The sequence below is a fragment of the Argiope bruennichi genome, chromosome 3 (genome assembly GCF_947563725.1).
Source record: "Argiope bruennichi chromosome 3, qqArgBrue1.1, whole genome shotgun sequence".
NCBI lineage: Eukaryota > Metazoa > Arthropoda > Arachnida > Araneae > Araneidae > Argiope > Argiope bruennichi.
This window is the reverse complement of record NC_079153.1, coordinates 58,341,658-58,355,320: the sequence shown is the minus strand read 5'-3', so window position 1 is coordinate 58,355,320 and position 13,663 is coordinate 58,341,658. Positions and strand designations below refer to the sequence as shown.

Here is a 13,663-nt window from a genome sequence, read left to right as displayed (position 1 = left end):
AAACATAGAATAGTAATTGAATTAAAAATTCAGTATAATTGCAGAATAAGTTGAAAAATTGACTTTTTAGTTAATATTTTCTTTTTAATTTACTTTTTTTATTCAGATGAAAACTATAATAAGAAATATTTTAGTAATCAACTGTAATATTATTCAGAATATAATTTTTAAAATAGTAATGGCGAAAATGCTAATTTCCTGCCCAATTCAGAGTTAATTGTAGAATTATTTATTTTAAGATAAAATTTTTATTTTATGACTACATCAAAGCTTTTTATGAACATAAGATTTTCTTTAAAATTATAAAAGAATTTTATAATGTTAAACAAATGATAAAACACTAGCTGAAAAGGGACTCGATTGCATTCTGACTTAAAAATTAATTCATACCAATTAACATTCAGATAATAAGTAAACCCCTTTTTAAGGAAAACTTGCATGTAAAAATGATTTAAATTATTAAATGAGAGAAATTATTATGACAAATTGTCAAAACCAAACCCTCCCCCCAATGAAAAACAGAATAAATCAATGTAAGATATACGTATATTTGATTTGACTTATAGATCATTAAAATTTAAATATTTTTATAAAATGAGTTCCAAATTTGAATTTTCTAAACCGAAAGCACTTAAGGAGTAGTACAGTGCGAGTGATATGGAAGAAAATTTCTATATATTTTCAGAGACTAATATTTTAAAATTTACAAAGCTCTGATTCTGAAAAACATAACAATTTATAAATGTTATTTAAATTCTACTTTATTTTATTATCCATACTTTCCAAACGTTGCCTAAAAGCCTAATCTGGAATATAATCTGTTTATTTAATTACTTTCCCAACCAACTTCAGGCAATTAATTATCTCTCTAAGCTTATATCCATTAATATGCTTCTCACCCCTTAAGTCCACAAAGTGTCTCTTTAAATAACCTTAAACGGCTGTGTTGACTAACTTAACCCTCAGCACAGGAAGATTTCCTATGGTTATCCATTCCGTCATTTAAGCATAATCTGGAATATTATGTTAATCTGGAATTTACCGTTTTTTAATTTTACCGTCATTTAAGCATAATCTGGAACATTATGTAATTTAACCGTTATTTAAGCATAATCTGGAATATAATGTAATTCGAATCTGGAATACAATACAATATAACTGGAATATAATTTTATAATGTAATCTATACTATATTAATTGCAGATTAATCATTTACACTTTAATTTAAAGCATAAATTCTACGAAGGGTAACAGAAAATGAGAGAGATACATATCACGTTATGACTGGAGGCCTTTATAATATTATGAGTGAATTATATGACTATCAAAATTTGAAGTTTTAAAATATTTTGCTGAAGAATCTATTAAAGTTGGAATTGCATAAAATATTTAATTATTAAAATTTTAACGAACATTAAGATTGCCGAACTGGCTGGTCGCCAATGGCGGCTAGTTTGGAATAAAATGAATATAATATAATACAACCATCATTTATACATAATCTGGAATATAATGTAATAATGTAAATTGGCATCTAATGTAAAATAACCGTCATTTAAGCATAATCTGAAATATAATGTAATTGAATAAACAGATTAATATAATCTGTTTATTCAATTACTTTCCTAACCAGCTTCAGGTAATTAATTATCTCTATAAGCTTATATCCATTAACAGGCTTCTCACCCTAAAATCCAGAAAGTGCCTCTTTAAATAAGCTTAGAGGGCTGTGTTGACTAACTTAAACCTCGGCATCACAGACAGGAAGACTCCCTATGGTTATCCATCCCGTCATTTATCTAGCCACTCTAGAAAATATAAAAAAAGGGAAAGAATTGAGTAAATATGTCTCATCCTTTCCCATTCCCACCCTCCACAAACTGTCGACACAGATTCGCTCTATTGCTTCTTCCCCATTCGTGTCACTCAGGAAAATGCTTCCTAAAACATTTACAATGTTCACGCAAAACAGCAAAATGGGACCCATTGAATAACATTCCACAGAAAGCCCTTCCTCTGTCGAGGAGATATCATTCATAAAAGGCGTTCAATAAAGTGGCGGTTAGAGTAGATCTATGTAGCGATGCACTGTTGCCATCGGTGGGTTTCAAAAGCTGTGATAAAAATAAAAGTGGATGGGGTCTCTGTTGCGGTATTCATCTTTTTTCTTTATTATTTTCTTTGTTTAATAGTGCAATATGGAAAAGATGTTTTATGTGGGTCACATAGATGTTATAAAACGGAAAAATTTATTTGGCTGAGCGGTATTTGAATGTAACATGCCATTTTAAAAGTGACATTTTAGTTTGTGTTCAATAGTAGCATTGTTTTATAGTTTGGATTCATCATCGAAAAGTAAGTAATAGTACTTCCATATTATAAACTTCAATATTAATATTTAGTTTGTAAGTTTTAGTTTCATCTAATAAGAGAATTATGTTTGAAAAATATGTTTAAAAATAATAATAATTTATACTTAATAATTTTATTCAAATTTTTTAATGAAGTTTGGTTAAAATAGTTAGTAACTACCACTTATTAATTTCTTCAGAAACACTGTAAAGGACCATATTACTAATCATCATAGCAATATGATTTATGAATAATATTTGTCTTCTTATTTAAGTTATCTAAAATATGTGGACGATTTATCATTTTTTACCCAAAAATATACTCGTATAGCGCAGCCTGGTGTACAATATTGTATTAGATTATTATTATATTATATTATATTATAATAGTACAATGTTATGTTATATTATGAGACAATTTGTCTTCTTATTTAAACTATCTTAACTATGTGAACAATTTATTATTTTTTAATCTCAAAAAAGCCTAAAAATCACCTGAAATATTTGAGCGTGTCCAAATGAATTTTGTCATCTAAATTAGTGACTACGTTCACTTCAACGCAGATTAAAATATCAAAACTTCGGTAATGTGATGCACGAATGAGACAAATACTTGGAGGTGAAAGGGTTAAAAAAAAAGGGAACAAGCAACTTCTAAAAAATATCATTTGACGGAAAGAAGTGCATATAAGAAAATGCTTTTTTATCCGAAAAATTTATAGAAAATTATTATAAATTTATGAGAAAATTAACCAGCATTGTGAAACAAAAATTTATTACTTTTTTAATCCCCATATAGCATAATCTGGTGCAGAATATTTCATTATTACTTATCCAATATTATACAGTATAGCGAATATTGTGTAATATCGTATAATATTGTACAGTATATGTGTGCTATTAGAGCTTCGGAGTTGAGTTTAACTAAGAAAACATCCTACCTATCTATACTACAGTTTTTTTCTCAATAATTCAAACAACTTTTGGAATGACAATGTTTCTAGAGACTATAAATTACAACTTGTATGACGCGACATGTAAGATGAAAATAACTGTTGAATCTTGAGCTAAACTTCTTGGCACCTAATTGCTTCTTCGATAACAAGTGCTTCCTAAAAAAATTTTTCATAATTTTAGTTAGATTTTCAAGTAAATATTAATCAAAATTTTAACTCTTTTCCTCGATAATTTCGACCTCTATTATCGTCAAAAAAGCTAATATTCATCATCATAAAATACAAAAAGTTATTCTTGATACCATTTTACCCCCTATTATCTTAAAAAATAACTACTATTCATCATCATAAAATACAAAAATTTATACTAGATACCATTTTAAACTTTATAATTTTAATTATAATTTTGATTTTTTTGTATATAAGAATTATAATTTAATCTTTATAATTTTGATAAAATGTCAGAAACATTTTTATGTATATAAGAAACAAAACCCTTCATTGTTTTAAATACAATGATATTATATACATTTTTGTGCACATTATCATTGCTAGATTATTAAAAGTAAATGTTAAAAATAAAATAATGATAGATGAATTTTAAAATACAAGGAGTGTTCAAATGAAAAGGTACGAAACGACACTGTGAGTATAAATGAAGACTTTATTCAAAGTATAAATAGGCCTGAGCACAACGATCCCATTGATTAACGAGCCGAAGGATTCCTTGTTCCCAGAATTTCTGAGGCCGTGACGAGACCCAGTCCTTCACAGCATCCTTGAGTTCGCCGTCCGAGTTGAAGTTCTTCCTTTTCAGAAAAAGGGTTTTTTTTAAAGGGGACCAAACACATGAAAATTTCAGGGAGACATATCCGGGATGTAGGGCAGATGGTCGAGTTGCACCCATTTGAACTTGGCCAGTTCCAGTGTGTGACCCTGGAGACATGTGAAAGCACATTATCATGGAGAAGAACCGCACCCTCCATGAGTAGCCCCGGTCATTTGTTCTTGGTGGACCTGCGTAGTCTTCGGAATATCTCACAGTACACATCGGAGTTAATAGCTCTTCTGTGCTCGAGGAATTCAACAAGTAGCGGACCTTGGACAGCGAACTCAAGGACGCTGTGAAGAACTGGGTCTCGTCATGGCCACAGGAATTCTGGGAACAAGGAATCCTGCGGCTCGTTAATCAATGGGATCGTTGTACTCAGGCCTATGGTGTATACTTTGAATAAAGTCTTCCTTTATACCCACAATGTCGTTTCGTACCTTTTCATTAGAACACCCCTTGTATTATCATGCTATGGTGTAACGCACATAAAGTCCGAGTCTCCTTTAACTTGTTTTATGATAAATATCCTTTTTTTTAACTTTTTAAAAACCTTATGTAGTTTTTAATCAAAATTCATTTTAATGCATAAAAATTTGTTGCTGACGTTTCCATAATTTACTAAATTAAAATTAAAATTTTTTATCAAAATCAAATTGATTCGAAAATCCACCTAGAAATAATACTCACACAAGATTTTGCCCTTTTACATATAAATGCTTTTTTTTAATTTGCTACACATATTTATGTTTGATATATTTAAAAAATGTTATCATTGATAGCATTGTCTCTCATGTAATGCGTTAGCAAACAAATAAAAGGATTATGTACTCAAAAAATAATGCAAATCTGACGTGCATTCTTTAATAGGATATTTCTGATCATTGAATAAAATAAGGAAATAAAATCTTCAATAATACTGTCAGTTTAATACTACCTAAATATTAAATCTCTTTTTTGTCAGATATTAACTTCGCATCCTACAGAACTTAGAAAAGGGTATCTGAAATTTATATTGAATGCATTCTGCACTAAGCTTATTACAACAAAAGGAAACAATTATTGAATTAAGTTGATTCGCTTAAAACAGGGTATTTATGATTGAGCACATAATTTCTTTTGCTTAATCTAGGGAAACGTTTCAAATTCAATAAAAATACAAAAAAATAAATAACTTTTGAATCATTAGTTGAGGACGCAGATGGATATAGGAATAAATAAATATTATTCTTTTTTTTTAACTGCAAAAGCATGCAAGATTTCCTAAAATGCATACAACAATTTTTTTAAATTATTATTTCATCCTATTCCATCTTAAGACGTGTACCAAAATTTCATCAGGTAAAAGAAATAATATCGAACATAAAAAGCAAAATAATAATATTCCTCTTTTCAAACACAGTAAATTAAATAGAAAAAGATGCAAAAAATTATTATTTCCTTATTTACCTGGTATTTGAAAATACTTGCTTAAAGTGAAATCCCAAGCTACACAAAAAAAATTTCTTTAAGAAAAAAGAACATGTAAAAAAAAATCCAGATGTTTTAATAAAATAGCCAGATGTTTTCGAAATATTTTTAAAACTGTTTATGCAAGCTAATGAATGTTATTACTCTTTTACAAGTAACAACTTTTTTATATATATTTTACAAGTAATTATTGTGGAATAAAATTATCTGCATGGGTAATATTAGGTAAATAGCGATAATAATACCAGTTATAGGGATTATTAATGGCTTCTAATATATTACAAATTATATTGATCATATTACATAAATGACTTCATTTTTAATGAAAAATTCATACTTGCTAAAAATATAACAGAAATTAAAATTTGGTAATAAATTTAATTTTTTTTATAAATTAAATAGAATTTCTGTTTCGAGGCACTCCAAAATTATTTGTTTCTGTCTCGGTTAAATAATATATATAAATGAAATTTTAATTTAATTGCAGTTAAAGGAAGAAAAGCAGTATATAAAGTATTTAATAATTAAAAATTAAAGAAAAAAAATTAAAATATTAAGATTTATATATTGTAAAAATCTTATAATTATATAATCATCACGAAATAAAAGAAGAATTCAAATTAGCATAAGAAGACAAAATTTGGTAACATTCATGCGTCAACCTTAGAAAATCGCTTCTAGTTAATATATTATAAATCTTATTTCGCTATAGAATGGAACTATGTAAACAAGTTCAAAACTTTTCTTGAAGTCAAAATTAAAACAGTTTCAAATGATAAACGACTGCGGTTCAAAATTTTATTTGGCTTTTTCTTCCAGAACTTTTGAAAAGTCTAGACATTTTACATTTTTGTCGTTGAATGGTTAGTTTTCATTTTTCGCTTTCGCTTAGTTGTATTTGCGATTACCGCGTGACTTGTTTAAACACTGAAAATGCAAACAACTTCAATAAAAACAAATAAACTTTTGAATATTTACAGAGCTATTGAAAGGAGTATCCTATTTCAAAGGACTTGACTCTACATTATTAAATTTCTTAATGAGTTTCGTTTAAAATATGCGCATTTTAACATAAATAAAAATAGTGAAACTAAGCAACAAAAAATTTTGCAAGTTCAATTGATTCAATATAGTTGAGGAAATTAAATAAATTGAAATATATAAGGCTAAATTCAGAATTAAAAAGCATTCTTTCGATTGTATTAGAAAATTTTCTTTGAAAAGAAAACTGTTAATGGAAGCTGTTTGGAAAACTGTTAATAGTAATTGATTTATTGTTACTGATGTTGTGTTTAATATAGTTAAATTTTTATCATAGTAAGGATTTCAATTTCCTATTATTAACTTTATTTTTACCAGTTTTATCAATGACTTCATTTCTTTTTTTTATTATTATTATTAATTTGTTTTTTGGGGGGGTTCAAATTACCATTATCTTCATTAATAATAATTTTAAGTTTTAGCATATTAATTGTAATTTGAACTTTTAACTCCATATTTTCCACAAACTATTGACTTGGTTATCAAATTTTAAGGAAAATGAATAATAAATAAATGCAATATTATTTCAAAATTTAGCAAATATAATATTGATTCTATTTACAAATAGAAAGATTCAGCTTACCAATGTTTAGTGTACTTTTTCTTCGTTTCAAGGTCTTTTACTGAAGTAGACTTTAGAGATAAAATGAAAGAGTGTGTTAATGAATTCAACATTTTTTTTTTTTTTTTTTTTTTTTTTTGCTCCAAAAGGATTCAACTTACCAATGTTTAGTGTTCTTTTACATCGTTTCTGCTGCAAAAAAGATTCAGCTTACCAGTGTTTAGTGTTTTTTTACTTCGTCTCATGATCTTTTACTAAAGTAGATTTCAGATATAAAATGAAAGTGTGTGTTAATGAATTTTTGTTAGTGGATTCAACTTTGATTTTTTTTTTCTTATACCATTGAAATTTATTGCATATGAAAATTTATGATATTAAATTAAACGCAAGTATTTTTATACCAATGTGATGATATTAAATGAAAAGCAAGTATTTAAAACTACACCAATGGAAGAAATCAAACCTAAAATATTTGTTTTGGAATAAAACTTTGTTTGAAAGATAATAGCGTAGAAATAAATCTAATAATGCATTTGTGTGTGCAGGCGAATAACAATTGCTTAAATTTTCAATAGACAATCCTACTCTTAGGTACAGATTCAATGGATAACACTCAATCCATCCTAATGGATCCTAACAGTATCTACGTCTCGTTCAAATTTACGTTGCTTCTTTAAGACTAATTAGGAAATAATATTATCTATATTTCGTAAATAAAACTAACTTTCGTGCGTTTTCTTAAAATTTCAAACTTAAAACTTCTGGTCATTTTTATCAACAACCATTGTCATTAAAACTAACCTAATAAATCAAGTTCCTGCTGCAAACGTTTTGCTTTTCTTGGAATGGTATGCATTACTTTCAAAGATTTTGGCTATTTATTAAGGAGATAGGACTTCAAAATCATAAATCATTTAATATCTTAGAAAATATGTTGCAGAAGTTTATGACATTTTTAGGAAATTTGTCAAACAGTTGTTTTAAGAATATTTTCAACTATATTCTTTCCTTTCAATCCCATAGAAAGTGAATAAAAGAAATAAAAACATCGACTGTTCTAAATAGTTCCATTTCTTCTATTCCGCTGTTGTAATTCATAAATGAAGACCAGCACGATTCTGAGCTAAAGTATATTTGAAAAATTCAACAGCAGCTTAAAATCATCATAAAATATCAATCAGTTCTTTAAATGTAATTAATTGATGATATAATTTATTCTTGAATGCAAAATTGCCTGCATATATTTTTATGCCTTCATAACTTCTTATTGAAATTCTGAGCTTAAATTATAACATCCTTTCCCAGAGCTAGTATAATTCTTGTCTAATATATTCCTATGTTTTTAAATATACATTCATATGAAGATAAAGTCTGAAATAAATGTGTTTAAATTTTTTGCAGAATGCCTCAATTTTAAAATAAAATGTAATTTCCAAAAGCGAATCAAATATATTATTGTGGCAGACAATTTTTAAAGTGCTCTTTTAAATCGAGACTGCGCATTTTATTTTGAACTCTGTAATGCAATATGTTAAAAGTTAAAAGAACTTCAAGAATGCTTTCAAGTCTTAAGCTTAAAAGCGAATACTCTCTTACTTATATGGTTCAACTTTCATTTTCAAAAAGTCTACATATCCATGCTATATATGGCAGTTGAATAGAGAATATTTTAAAGTGTAAAAAAACGCCTTGAGAAGATTAAATAGGGCACTGACAAGGATTTGGAAAAATATTTCATGCTTTATCACTTCTAAGTCAGCTCTAAAATTCTAAGTTAATAGGAAAGAAGCATATGAAATTTGACCAAAGATGCGCCGAGTTATTTACAACATTTCACAATAAAATAAAACTCTCCGCGGTAGCAAACTTTCACACCAAAATATTAATCATAGAAAATTGTTTTCTTAGACTTATGCTTAATTTAAAATTTAATTTAAATTTTTATTACAAAGAAATTTTATATTTTTCACAAAAGTAATCAAAATATTTTATTATCGGTTTTTTAATTAATAATCAGAATACTGATATTAATTTGCCGATGATTGGTTATATTAAAGTTCTGAACAATCTTTAGTTCCAGTCAAAGTCGTACAGCTAGAAGATTAATGGATAAAAATTTTGTTTTAAAGTTAAATGAGCACTTTTAGGAGAATATCTTGGGATTTAAAGACGTAGGCAGGGGCATCTTATATAGTAATTGACCTTGAGGATTTAATGTGTCTTAGCCCTAGATAAGTGTTGAATTTTCATGGTATAGTTTTTTATTTTCAAATCATGAAGTCAAGGCTCTATCAGTTGGGGTAGCGATCCAAAAAATGCGTTCCATCTGGCATTCCTTTTTATTTTTAATTACACCCCTGACTGAAAAAAGACTCTCTAATTTTATTCCTTATAACTCAGCAATTTTTGAAACGAACACAAAATTCGAAAATACGTTTTCAAATGCATAAATATAGCTCTAACAGAGGCAATTTATCTGGTTCTAATATTGCTTCCTTGTGAGAAGACAAATATGACTCCTGAGAAGTTTTCCACACCACAGCTTTCATGTCATACGAATACGTTAGGTCAAAATTCACAAACTAGATTCTAAGAATTGGGTTTTTTCGGGTGAAATAAGCCTATTCGCGTATTCAAATTAATACCGATAGTGAAATCACCACTATATGAAATGCTAAAATGTATTATTTCATCACAATAAAAGATTTTGTATTTAATAATCATGAATTATACAGAAAAGAATTCTCTTGATTTTTTTTTTAACTTTTTCATACATATAGTGTAGAGAAAGTATAGTAATTGTCGAAAATTGTAACTCGAGAGTCTGACGAATTTTCGACTTCCTTGAGTTTGAAAAACACATTTTTGAAAATTGCCCGACTCTCTATGTTAAGATAACTCAAAAACACTTTCATTTGGGCGGATGAAAATTGATATACGGTCTATGAAAAATTTGTAGATTTCAATCAAAATTTCTATCAAAAACACTTTTATCTGGACAAATGAAATTTGATATACAATCTATGAAAAATTTTAGATTTCTATCAAATTTTCTATAAAAAAACACTTTCATTTGGGTGAATGAAATTTGATATACGATCTATGAAAAATTTGTAATTTCAATCAAAATTTCTATCAAAAACACTTTTATCTGGGTAAATGAAATTTGATATGCGGTCTATGAAAAATTTGTAAATTTCTATAAAAAAAACACTTTTATTTGGGCGAATGAAATTTGATATATGGTCTATGAAAAATCTGTAGATTTCTATCAAAATTTTGAGTAAATTCCATTCAGGAAGTTTGAGTTTCCGGTTGTGTGAATATAATTGAATGAGGTAACTACAAAATAAAGAGAGCTAGATTGGTAAAATTCGATGCACAGAATGAACATCTGCAGTACAGACACATATCAAATTTTGAAACAAATCAGAACATATATTTATCTCGGTTCGTCTGTACTTTTAGAAAAATGTAAACGCAATAGCCTGAAGATGCATTGACTTAAATAGATTAAATTTTGTAAGTATGTGATTTTGTATCTACGAGTGCTGTTTTGTGCCAATTTTTTTTCAGTTGTTGGAAAAAATGCGTCTAAAACACAAATTTGATTTTCGAGTTCTATTAACCACCTGACAGAGATTAATCGCCAAATAATTCGACAAGGATGACATGATAGATTCAGTAAAATTTCTAAATACACGCCAAAGGTTAGCACCTATATTAGGGTGTATGCGAGAAAGTTTAGAGAAAACCACTCCTGCTGGTTTCATTTTCAGCAGTCACACAAATAGTATATGTTGATGTTTGCATTAAATGTTTCACTGGTTGTATATTTAAACAAAATAAAAACATATGAGAGCTATCTCTGCAAAACTTTCTCGTATACTCTGTGTGGACTCAGGGTAAGAACGCGATCGCATTATATGGCAATACAATGTGGATTTCTGATGTGAATCTAGCACTAAATCTAAAGTGTGATCTTTGAAGATTTCTTTATAAATTGATCTCTGACATTTTCATTAATACAAGAACCCAAAAATCGAAAATGTATTTTGGAGGCTTTTCTAATGCCGATTGAAATCAGAATTTAACTTATACAGTTATAGTCACAAGATCATATAAAAAAAATCATTTATTTAAGTTATTACGCTTTCAGCTATCGCGTTTGCGTTCATCAGAAAACATTGACAAGCAGGTGCTCAATCCTTAACAGAGAAAATTACGAATTTAGCGTAAAGCCTCTGTAGCAGATTCCGCCGTCTAGCTCAAAGGATTTTGTGTTACGGTGTTCACAGACAAACGCAATGATAAAAATGTATTTTCACACTCAGGGGAGGCCATAAACATAAAAACATAGATCATCTTAATCGCTAAATCGACTTATTTAAAGATTACAATATTTTCTCCTTATGCCCTTCATATACAGCATGTCCCGAAAACCTTGACCACGGCTATTTTTCCTTAAATATTGACCGTAGACATATACTGTAAATTAAAAAGGTGCGTGAAAAAAGGTGTAAAATATTATGAAATCTATTAAAATTTTCAGTGGAATAAACTACAAAAAATACAAAATTTAAATTTTTATACGGACCCCAAACAAAACAATTCCCAGTGAGTAAAATGTGCCCCATCGTTTAATAAGGTCATGTACAAAATTTCAGCAATTTATCACAAAAAGTCTCAAAGATATGAAGCTATATAAATGCTGACTTAAACCACTTTTCGATGCCTGGATATGAGTTCGCAAAGAGGAAAAATCATGTCGGATATTCGTGTTTTAGGGGTCGTACACAAATTAACGAAGAAAGTAATGATTGAATAAGTAAATAATAATTTTGCTATTTATTGGTTCAAAAGTATAAAAAATTTGTAGAAATAATAACTTAAAGGAAAGATTACATAACTTTTAATTTAAATTTTGTGTTTTTTAAACTTTAATGAATTTTAAAATTTTAATCGATTTCATAACATTTTGCACCTTTTTTTACGCAACTTTGTAATTTACAGTATATGTCTGTGATCAATATTTAAGGAATAAAAGCAGAGGTCAAGGTTTATGAGATACCCTGTATAAAAGAAAGTAAACAAAGGAAAAAAATTGTTTTATTCGATATAACTTATCAATGATCTGAGATGATTTTACGCATATTACTTTGCAATATGGGACGAATACACATTTCGAATCAAAACAAAATTTAGAGTGAAATTTAGAGTGAATATTCATAATGCTTACCAGTTACTCATGAGCCCATAACTGGTATTATTTCTGGCTGCTTACTATTATTTCGCCCAAATATTTCATGGAAGTGAAAAAAATATGATGATACGGAGATCGATTGCAAATGATTGCTGTCAATTTACTCATAAAATATATTTGTTTTGATTAGATTTCTGCACTTTTGGCAGTCTGTTTCTCTCTTTCTCTAAATTTCGACGCAGTCAGTTATATCATTAACTAATGAGTGGAACTGTATGTCGTCACCAGACAGGGCCACTTAGAAATCACTCATAATTATGAATATCACTCAGAATTACGAATGTAGCACACATTTTTTTTTTTTACTTTAATCCAATCGAAATTAAGAAAAATAATAAAGCTACTAGATGGTGAATGTAATGCAATAAAATAAAAAGGATTAAAGCTTGACTTTTTTGACACTTTTTTTTTTAATTGGAACTATAAATTTCCAAATATTTTTTTTTAATTCTACTTTTTGGAATAATTTAAAAGTTCAGACTCAAATTTATCTTGCATTTAATTACTTTAAATAATAATATATCATTAAATTTATAATAAAACATCACTTAATTTATTTCTATAACTAAAAAAAAACCAAGGACTAAAATCATTTAAACATATCAAAAATGAACCTTTAACACTTAATTTAGGTAATATAAGAAGCTATAGATTTTAAAAAAGAGAATCAGGAAATGACGTACATTTTTAAAATGCACAAAGCAACGACAAAAGCATCCGAAAAAGATACGGATGCTCGTTCACGGTCTGTTAAATCAATCAACGATACAGAAACATTAATAATAGACTCGTAAATTATATACACACGCTAACCAGACAATAAATAGCTCATCATATTCAAAGGTATGATAGAGCAGGATTGTTAGATTAGTCTGGTTAGGAAAAAAAATCAGTCTGTCATGCAACGGTAGTATTTCAAGTGGTGAAAATAGCCATAAAATGATGTTATTGTAGTATAGGAACCAAGTATGAAATACTATTGACGTAGAATTTAACAATCAAAATAAACTTAATAACAATAATCGTTGTAGTCTGAAAAGGACAATGCAGGGCATTTCATCTCCTCGGTGGCGTCAATCCCTCGTGTATTATAAAAAGTCATTGATTGTCATCTCTAGTTGCATGATTTTTTAATGTTAACTCATAATTTTTTTTAAATTTGAAGCTTCAAGTTTTGAATTTTGAATTTGA

General features: G+C 28.0%; 1 protein-coding gene across 1 annotated transcript in view; it reads left to right on the top strand.

Annotated features, from left to right (window-relative positions):
- The first annotated feature begins 2,267 nt into the window (after positions 1-2,267).
- The window catches only part of LOC129964063 (uncharacterized), a 48,059-nt gene continuing 36,663 nt past the window's right edge, over positions 2,268-13,663 (top strand). Inside the window, exon 1 of the mRNA XM_056078736.1 lies at positions 2,268-2,355. The gene's annotated coding sequence lies outside the window, so the exon portion shown is untranslated. The remainder of the gene's footprint in view (positions 2,356-13,663) is intronic.